A 10,818-nucleotide genomic window follows, 5' to 3' on the forward strand; every position below is an offset into this window, starting at 1 on the left:
TGATAACCTGCCATTAGAGCAGCAGGTAACTGATCTAACAACTGCGCCAGGCACTTGTTGTCTTACGTAGGCATTGCAGACTGCAACGCCGTATTCTGCAGCTTACATATCTCTGTATTTGAAAACGCATGGCTGTACCAGTTTCTTTGCCCCTTCAGTGTAGTATAACGCATAACAAAGGTCTTTTAGACACCATAGCGAACAGCCGCCTTTTCGATACTTCGTTTATACAGGGTGAGTCAAAAAGGACTTTACACCTTTTTAGTGACATATTAATTTATTCACATAACTTACAGAATCGGTAGATGTGTCATTTTGTAAAAAACAACCTCAAGTACAATACACGTAGTGCGTCAGTACCCCATTCCGCCACTATGACCACCAGCGTGGTGCACCATTAAAATGGCTGCTTTCACTGGGATTGTTTATTTGGATATGCTTCAAAACTTCCTAATTTCACAGATCGATGAAGATGACCGTGGTGGGACGGTTTACTACCAGCAAGCTGATGCACCATCTCATTTCCTCACGGGAGTTCGAGGCTTACTCAACAATCATATCTGCAGTCGGTGGACTGGCCGTAAAGCCCAATTGCATGGCCACCTCGCTCCCCAAACTTGACACCATTGGATTTCTTTCTCTGGGGTTTTGTTAAAGGCCGTGTGTCTTTTATTCCCTGCCAAACAATTTACTGAAGATATTACTACTCCTTACTTAGAAATTAATCATATAGCCCTCTACCTGTAAAGACAAAAGAGCATCTGAAGTCAACACAAGTGATCAAAACATTAAATTAGCTATTACTGAATGGCTTGAAACTGAAGCTCTGTTTTATCAAGAAGACAGCAGAGATTCAAACACTGATGGTGATCAGGATGATGAATGCATGCCTTCTAGAGTCCAAAGTGAAACTGTTAGGAAGGAGTAGATGATAGACATCACGAAATTGCCGACTTTCTTATCGGTGGAGTAAATAACTGCCAAAAGGGAGCAATATAACGAAAATTCCGTCTGGCCAGTGACAGCTAGCTTAAATAGACAAAAAGGAAAGTCTACCCAAACTGAAGGATTCCAAGATCTGAGAACTTTTATAATCGTCATTTTCGTCTGAAAGACTATTTGACAGCTGTACGTTGCGTGTCCAAAAAGAATGAATGTGTGATGTTGCTAGGTCCCTGCCACCACTGTAGACGAAAGTCGTAGAAACAGCACTATTCACCAACGAATGTACATCAGGAGTTGATTGTAGTGACCAGAAGGCAAATACATACACCTGTAAGAGACAGTGAATAAGATGGTATTTGGTCTTATGGACAAACGTATTAGATATAGTAGCAATGAATACTTATTTTCACAGCAATGTCTCAACTACACGATAGGAAGATCTGACGAATACAGATTTTTCTCAAATGGAAAGGAGAATCAACAAGCTACGCCCTAAACAAAGTTCTACAAGCCAAGGCATGTTATGGAAGTACACTGAGGAGCCAAAGAAACTGGTACACTTGCCTAATATCGAGTAGGGTCCCTGCCAGCACGCAGAAGTGCCGTAACACAATGTGGCATGGACTCGACTAATGTCTCAAGTAGTGCTGGAGGGAACTGACACCATGAATCCTGCAGGGCTGTCCATAAATCTGTAAGAGTACGATGGGGTGGAGATCTCTTCAGAACAGTACTTTGCAAGGCATTCCAGATATGCTCAATAATGTTCATGTCTGAGGAGTTTTGTGGCCAGAGGAAGTGTTTAAACTCAGAAGAGTGTTCCTGGAGCCACTTTGTAGCAATTCTGAGTCGCATTATCCTGCTGGAATTGCCCAAGTGCGTCGGCATGCACTGTGGACGTGAATGGATGCAGGTGAGACAGGACGCTTACATACGTGTTACCTGTCAGAGTCGTATCTAGACGTATCAGGAGTCCCATATCACTCCAACTGCAAGCGCCCCACGCCACTACAGACCCTCCACCAGCCTGAACAGTCCCCTGCTGACATGCAGGGTCCTTGGATTCATGAGGTTGTCTCCATACCCGTACACGTCCATCCGCTCGATACAATTTGAAACGAGGCTCATCTGACCAGGCAACACGTTTCCAGTCATCAACAGTCCAATGGCAGCGTTGACAGGTCCAGACGAGGCATAAGGCTTTGTGTCGTGCAGTCATCAAGGGTACATGAGTGGGCCTTCAGCTCCGAAAGCCCATATCGACGATGTTTCGTTGAATGGTTTGCACGCTGACACTTGTTGATGGCCCAGCATTGAAATCTGCAGCAATTTTGGGAAGAGTTGCACTCCTGTCACGTTGAACGATTCTCTTCATTCGTCGTTGGTCCACACTTCTTGCAGGATCTTTTTCTGGCCGCAACGATATCGGAGTTTTGATGTTTTACCGGATTCCTGATATTCACGGTACGCTCGTGAAATGGTCGAAGCGAAAAAAAACCCACTTCATTGCTACCTCGGAGATGCAGTATCCCATCGCTCATGCGCCGACTACAACGCCTCGTTCAAACTAACTTAAGTGTTGATAGCAGTAACTGATCTAACAGCTGCGCCAGAGACTTGTTTCATAGAGACGTTGTCCACCGCAGCGCCGCCCACCATCTGTTGGTTTGGGCATTTGTTTGTTCCAAACTCGGAACATAGATGGCAAGCCCACCTTTTGCCCAGTAGCTTTCGCTAGAAGGACACTGTCAAGTTGTGAGAGATCGTATACTATCACGGAACAAGAGGCTCTTGCAGTAGTTGGGGGCATTCAAAGAGTTTAATTATTATTTATATCGAGCAAGAACCACTGTGTATTGTGACCATCAAGCATAATTGATGTACGAAGGACAATTTGAAGTGATTAGGATACCAAATCCAGGAGCAAATGTCTTAGGACACCCTGAGACCAGAAATATAAAGGAATTATATTCTCATCACGATTTTAAAAAGTTTCATTCCTGAGGGAATGAAGAAATACAAGAAAAGGAATTTTCCTAACAGTAATATAAGTAATTTTTTCATAATTTCAGATAAGGTTATGATGGGTCGACAGGGATCCATAACAGATGAATTATAATGATATCTAAGAATTTTTAGCATATTGCAGCCCCGTCAGCAACTGTGATAGACTAATATACTGAAAGATCGGCCTCAGTTGCGAGAATTTTCTGGTCTTTACCCAGATTTCGACTAGAATAATCTAGACTTCTTCAGGAGCATGTTATAGTAATTTTATGCTTCGGAAGAACGCTAAATTATTGTAGCCGAAACCTGGGTAAAGACTAGAAAATTCTCGCAACTGAGGCGTATCTTTCAATATGTTAATTATGATAATTATGTAAATATATGTTTTCTTTCAGCGAAGTGAGTTTGTATGTTCTTAAGGAAAAGTAATTATGATGTTTTCTTTTAATTTCAGTAAAAAATATAGTTATATTGGTAATCTTAATCAGTTTTCATGTAATTGTTAATAATATGTGCATGGGAATATTCATGCTAAAGGCATAGGAATATATATATATATATATATATATATATATATATATATATATATATATATATATATTCAAAGCAATGAAACAAGTCGATTCACTGGGTGGAATTTCAGGAAATTTTATTGAGATAGATTATCAAAAAAGTATTTGGAAGGACAATGTTAAACCAGATTGAGAGGATTATGTGTGATCCTTGTGGGGTGTTCGGTATTAAACCGTAATTATATGAAGAGAAACGACTGGGCTGAATTTGTGTAGATCCGGGGGAGTAGATAAATTCGTAATTATATTCAGTAAAGGTTAAAGCTAATTTCAAAGACTGACAGAAGTGCAGAGTACTAATGGATTTCGTGAACAGCAACGAACTTCACGTGAGATGTTGTGTGTTTCCAGCTACAAAATAAATTATGACCACGTGATGATGAAGTGTCATAAAAAGAAACTAGTGATGAGACACAAGAGTGGTTATGTGTGTGCTAATAAGCAAGGATATACTCATGCGTGTCATATTCGAAAACGATTTTGTGCTTCATTGAAGAAAAAGGTGAAGTCACGAAAGGGAATTATCACCAGAGTTTACCCAGGACAACAAGTGTGAACATGGTACTCTGATATTAATAAACAAATGTATAAAGGAGAAACGACTAGATAATTGTGGCGAAAATTTACCCGAATATTGAGTAATAAAATGTTTATTACTTCTTCCGAATCACTAAATTCAAACCAGTAGCGTGAGAATGAAGAGTATCTGTACTACCCGTGCTCTCACAGCGCTTTCCCAGTAATGATTAGCACTCATGCTTATTCTGGGGTATGTTACATGTTCACACATCACTGCCCTGTGAATGGCCTTATGAGGGTATGATCCAGCCGTTCTCCTACGCAAGGATCAGCCCTGTTCCTGACCATCCCTACCATCCCACACACACTAGCAAGACGGCGATTCTCCGTCTCTATATACACCTGTCCTGCAACTTCCATCAGACGTCGTGCTGACGTCGCTACCAAAACATCTTCACATTTACCCGACTCCACCAATGCAAGAACACCCTATATAAAGACAATGTCGGATCTGTTATTTAAACTTTTAACTAAATTTTGTAAATTACTGGGTGGGACGTAAGATTAAATTAAACTTGTTCCAGGTTTTCCAAGGATTCCTCTCAGGAACCCTTTCCCGAATGAGAAGGCTCTTGTAATGTGTTTTTTTTTTGTTTTTTTTTTTTTAATGGACTTGTAGTCCGGGGTGATATGTTACAATACAGCATCACCGGTCTATTCTGGTCTAACTGTGTTGGTGATGCAGTAAATTTCCACAGGGCAGTGACTGCGTTACTGCAATTCACTTTGGAGGTGTGGCGGTGGGACTTTTGGTCCCGTACCACCCTCTGACGGTGATAGTGCTACATGAGTCAGGCAGAAAAATTTTGCCTAACATGGGCAGGTGAAGGTAATGTGATGTAATGTAATGTAGGTGCGGCGAATTATTAATCCCGAGAGTAGGAAAAACTGCCTGCGAGAATTGGACGTTCCGCGCTACGGACGCATCTCTCTGAAATAAGTAACCAAAGATGTATATTTGAGGACTGTGCGCATAGAGTAAATATCTCTGGAGTGAGCATTGCGTTCTGCACATGTTGTCAACATTAAACCAGGATTGTCACGTGTTTTCGGTACTTCGCTGAGCGTGTGTGCTTTTCGCAGAGTTTGAAGTTTATAATATCAAGAGTTTTGTTATGTTTTCACCGTTTGTTGATAGTGTAATAGCGATGGTGAATTACTGTTGTTGCTACGGATGCAAAGAAAAATATGTGAAAGGAGGGATAGTAACTTTTCATGAGTACTTACCATGTAGCTCTAATTATAGTTATCATATTAGTAAGACACACTGTATATGTTTAAAAATTTAGAGATGCATTATAATTAGGGCTTGATTCTGTAGACCTATTTTTCTACGATTTTATGACTATATAATAGATATTACGGCTCATACAAAAGCTTACAAACAATCGCTTCCTCTCGTAAATTTGCTAGTGGGACCGGAAAGGGAATGGTTAGTTGTTTTCAGCAAATAGTATCCTCCATGCATTTATAAGTGACTTGTCGATTATGTATATAGATTTGAAAGACGGGAGACAGATAAATTCAATACAGTGGGAGTCTAATTGTCTTCGTATAATATGTGTGTCCAAACCTTTTTGTTTACTATAAAGTTACAGTAGGAGACCATGTTAAGTGTGTCTAGAACACGGAGAATGATTATGTGTGATTATACTTCAGTTTCCCGAAGGATGAACAACGAGTAAAGATGTGGCTCCAGAAAACAAGGAGGAGTAATTTTGTCCCCACAAAACATTCCAAAGTATGTTCAAAACACTTTGAAGAGGAATGTCTAGACAGAGAAAAATTTGGATGTGTGTGGCTGAAGGTAGATGCTATACCAACTATTTTTAATTTTCCACAGCACCTACTACCACAAGTACCCACACGAAAACCATCTGTAAAACGAAATTTGTCAGGTTCGTATACATAACTTTTTTATCATATTTGCTACTTTATTTCACTGAGAAATGTGTTTCATTCTGCATTATTTGGCATAGGTTTGTACACTGAAGGGTCTGTTTCATCTTTACACTCAGAAACTTTGACAAACTGTGATGACAATAGTGCAAAAAGTCAAGATGAGCGTAAAATATTAGTAAACATGTCCCCAAACTCTTTCATTTGTGTCACTTTCCACTTCCCTTAATGGTGTTATATGGGTTGACTGTTACATGACCAACTGCATTTGCTTTACAGTACATTTATTCTCCGATCGCCTTTTTCCCCCCTTCTTACTCAGTCTACTATTTATTTAATAAACTGGGAGCAAGTACGTAAAATGCGTTAAATAATCACTTCAAAGTATGGACGTATTAGCAGGGTATAATCACTAGTGTGAGGCAAATTCTGTGTTTTTCGGACACTTGCAAAAGTACTAGCGTACTGTCAAGTCGTTTTGCAAGACTATCACTGCAAAAATGTACGTCAGGCTCTGTAATACTATAAAGTACCGTATCATACCGAAAACTACCAAAAATCGAGTGCATCTGAACTGTGACACCTATCGCAAAGAAGCAGAATGCAATGTCACTTGCCCTTAAAAGTTACGTAGCTGGTTTATTTCCGGTATCAAACGGATACTGTTAAAATGTCTGCGCAACATATATAAATAATCCACGACACGTACGAAAAGAATCCGTCTGTAGTAGGTATGTAGTGACATTCGAAATGTACAGGGCGCTATACGGACAAACACACGACGTCCTGAGAACACGTGACTAGGGCGGCAATGTATATTGACAACACAAAATCTGTTCTGCGCATGTGAATGCTCACCCCAGAGATATTTACTCTATGACTGTGTGAAGCGATTACGGAGATCGGACGTGTTTTATGTTGGAGACGTTTTGCTGTTGTTGTGCGACGCTCTTAAGCTCCACTGTGAATGTTTAGTTTGTGGTATGCACAATAAACAAATTCAAGAAAATAATACGCATTCAAGGCGTGTATTAATCAATTTATAAAAGATTTGACAAACATTCTTCAGATATCACGTGACATAGATCGATCGGAGGTGCAGTGTGCATCTTTTCACGGTCAATATTCGTCGAGAGAATATCTCAAAAGCGATAAACTTGTCGTTGATAAAAAAAAGTTTGGCACATCAATCCATATGCATCATACAACATAGCACCTAGTTGTACCAAACGATCTTCGTAGCGAAATAAACATTTTAGAGATTTTAGGTGGAGCATCAGGTGGAGTATCTGCGAGGTCGACGCTGTGGGACATACTGTATATCTAGCTCTCCTGTGGTATGCAAAACCAAAGACTTATATTCTTTAGCTTTTAAAAGACTGAAGCTGAAACCTAAATAAAACCACTGGAAATCATAACTAAAAATGCCAAAAATAAATAAGAAGCAGAGAATTTTCTTAAACAAATTTATTAAATAAATAAATTAAAATTAAAATTTAATAAAATGGGTGTACAGGTGTGATACTGTTAGTTACGAAAGCCCATCCACCATGACAAGGTAATATCACATCGGATGGGAAAAATCGGTTCTAATTGTCCTGAGGCCAAAAACCAGATAAAAAGCACTACTCACATGGGTTTCTAATTGTCCTGAGGCCTAAAACCGCATAAAAAGCATCAATCACATCGGCATTTAATTGCTCTGAGGCCAAACACCGCATAAAAAACAATAATCACATCGGTTTTTAGTTGTCCTGAGGCCAAAAACCGCATAAAAAGCATGAGTCACGTGGGTTTTACATTGACCTGCGGCTAAAAACAGCATAAAAAGCATCAATCAAAATTAAATCGGATTATTAATTTCCGTGTGGCTGGCGCAAAACATGTTCAATATGCTGTCCACCGTTTTTTGCAACAAGTTGAAATCGAGAAACAGCATGTTCCACAACTGATCGAAGTGTTTCCAGGATCACGTCCAGAATGTGTTGCGCAATGCGTGCCTTCAATACAGCAAAGTTTGCAACCAGAACACTGAACGCAACATCTTTCAGATAGGCCCACAGCCAGAAGTCACACGGATTAAGATGAGATGACCGGGACAGTCAGCATTCCCGGCGCTTTAGCAGCTGCTTAACTGGATTTGCAAAGTACGGAAGTGCGCCATATTGCATAAAAATGATCCCATCCACACATCCATGCTGTCGGAGAGCTGGAAAGACGTGGTTGCGCAAAAGACGCTTAATAGCGCTTACCAGTAACGGTATAGGCAACAGGACCAGAAGCCCCTGTCTCTTCGAAAGAATATGGCCGTTTCACAAATGATGCCGTAAACCCGCACCACACAGTTACCTTTTCAGGATGAAGTGTTACTGGTTGATTTGCGTGTGAATTTTATGTTGCCCATATTCGATAATTCTGTGTACTGACACATCCTGTCAGATGGAAGCAGGCGTCGTCTGTCCACAAAATCTTCCATGACCAGTCACTGTCCACTTCCATGCGAGCAAGAAATTCTCTTGGCAGCAGGTCAACAGTAAGCAACTCGCGCACGTGGGTAATTTTGAGTGGATAGCAAAGAAGGAAGTAAATGATGACTAACTGAAACCCTCAGCTGTCGACAGGTGTTGTTGATATACCGCGATGTGGACAGCTGAAAATGTGTGCCCCGACTGGGACTCGAACCCGGGATCTCCTGCTTACATGGCAGACGCTCTATCCATCTGAGCCATCGAGCACACAGATGAATAGCACGATTGCAGGGACTTACCCCTTGCACGCTTCCCGTGAGACTCACATTCCCAACTGTCCACAATTCTACATATGTAATGTACCTTATAGACATTTGCCCATTCACTCATTACTCGCGCACGCTTTTGTGATTCCCGTAAGAGTTTGGGCAACCTGTGCGCATTCGCACAGACAAAGGTCAATGGCTGGGTAGCCTTTAACTATATATATGAAGACAGTAACTGTCGGCAGCTGAGGGTTTCAGTTAGTCATCATTTATTCCAGGGAAAAGCTGCATGGTCATCAACAGTATTCTGTTCTTTCGAGAACAGTTACTGTCTTCATATATAAAGAAGGAAGTGTCGTATGATTTTACGCACCTTGCTCACGGGTATGTCCAATGTTCGGACAATTCTCCGTGCACTACACGTTTGCACAGCAACACTCGTCGCTTCCCGCATTGCCGTGGCCACTGCTTCTACTGACGTCGAATCAATTCGTTACCTCCCTCTGCCAGGTTGCACATCAAAAGAACCCGTCTTTTCGAATTTCCGAATCGTTTTCTCCAGATCCACAGCAGTCATCGGACCAACGCCTGTTTTCAAACCCTTCAGTGTCCGGAACTTCTGCAGAGTGACGTGTGCACGGTCATCATTCTTGTAATACAGCTTTACGAGTAGAGCGTGATCCTGCATTCAGACAGTCATGACGAACATCGCAGTGCTTATACCATGTTTATAGGATGGTGTGCATGACAGGTGTTTTTAGTTACAGCGCCATCTACTGATCAATTTTCACACGATTTTTTTTCTTCTGCCATACGTTTTCCCCCTTATCCGATAATATCCCATTGCAATTTGACGTCAGTCTGACCAGTGGTGTTATTTCTACAGCGTTTTGAAAGTTTAACTTTACTTACAATCACGCTGTACTTTGTAACCCTACCCGTTCACAGATTCAGCAGCAAGGGAGGTCTGTCATGCTCCGTATGCGATTCACCCATTAAGCGACTTCGATTCCCAGTCAACGATATGTTGGTAATAAAGATAATCAAAGCTCAAGGTCAGAGAGAGAGGAGGAGAGGAGATGGAGAGAGCAGGGAGTGGAGAGGGGGGAAATGGATATAGAGAGGAGATGAACAGAGAGGGGGGACAGGCGGTGGTTGACGGAGAGAACGGGAGGAAGAGGAAATGGACTTAAAGAGAGGGCAGAAGGAGATTATGGAGTACCGTGTTTAGCAACTGTGAAGCATTGTTGGGTTCGCTAGGTAACTTACAATGTTGGGATATGTAACTGTTGACGTGTGGCTTCAGTTGTCAAAGACTGTAGTCATGTGTGTGTGAGATGCGTTTGCATGAGTGTGTGTGTGTCTGCCGTCTGTTTTTGACGGAGGCCAGGCTGGCCGAATGTTTATTTGTGGCCGTCTTTTTGTTGTGCCTGCTACTCAGCATCTCCGCTATATGGCGAGTGGCAACTTTCCTTTTCATGATATTGTTACTTTCCATCCTGGATTTTCCATTGTTTGATTTTATTCACTACAAAGGTTAGAAGTAGGCTTCACGCACATCATGACCTCACTTGTGTGGGAAAAGTGAATTTTGTGTTATACAGCCAGTGCAGTTAAACTTGCACCAGTGTTCCAATAATGAGGGTACAGGAAGAAATGGCAAGTGAGTCAGTCCTGTATTTGTGAGAAGGTTATTCAACATGAAATATTTCGCTTCGTGAGGAATGAGAACAGCTGTTGTCAAGATGGCCTTACCTGAGTATCGCAGTTTCTTGCGGCTTCAAGAGCGATCTCTTCGTACTGTTTTGCGGTCATCTGCGTGCAGACGATAGACAGCCCAACCTACAGAACAAAGGCAGCAGTATAGTGAAGCGGTCTGGACACTGTGTTTTCAACTAAACCTAGAAAATCAGGCATCGTAACAGAATGCATCGCAGCTGCAGGAGTAGATTTCAAGCACACCATTATTGAAGAGCCCTATGAGAAGAAGACATATTAATGAAAGGGAAGTCAGCTGTTACCAATCAGTGAAGTCAGGGAAAACATTTTTATGTTTGTTGAATTCAAAGAGAATAGCTTTGC

Source organism: Schistocerca americana, chromosome 9 (genome assembly GCF_021461395.2).
Source record: "Schistocerca americana isolate TAMUIC-IGC-003095 chromosome 9, iqSchAmer2.1, whole genome shotgun sequence".
NCBI lineage: Eukaryota > Metazoa > Arthropoda > Insecta > Orthoptera > Acrididae > Schistocerca > Schistocerca americana.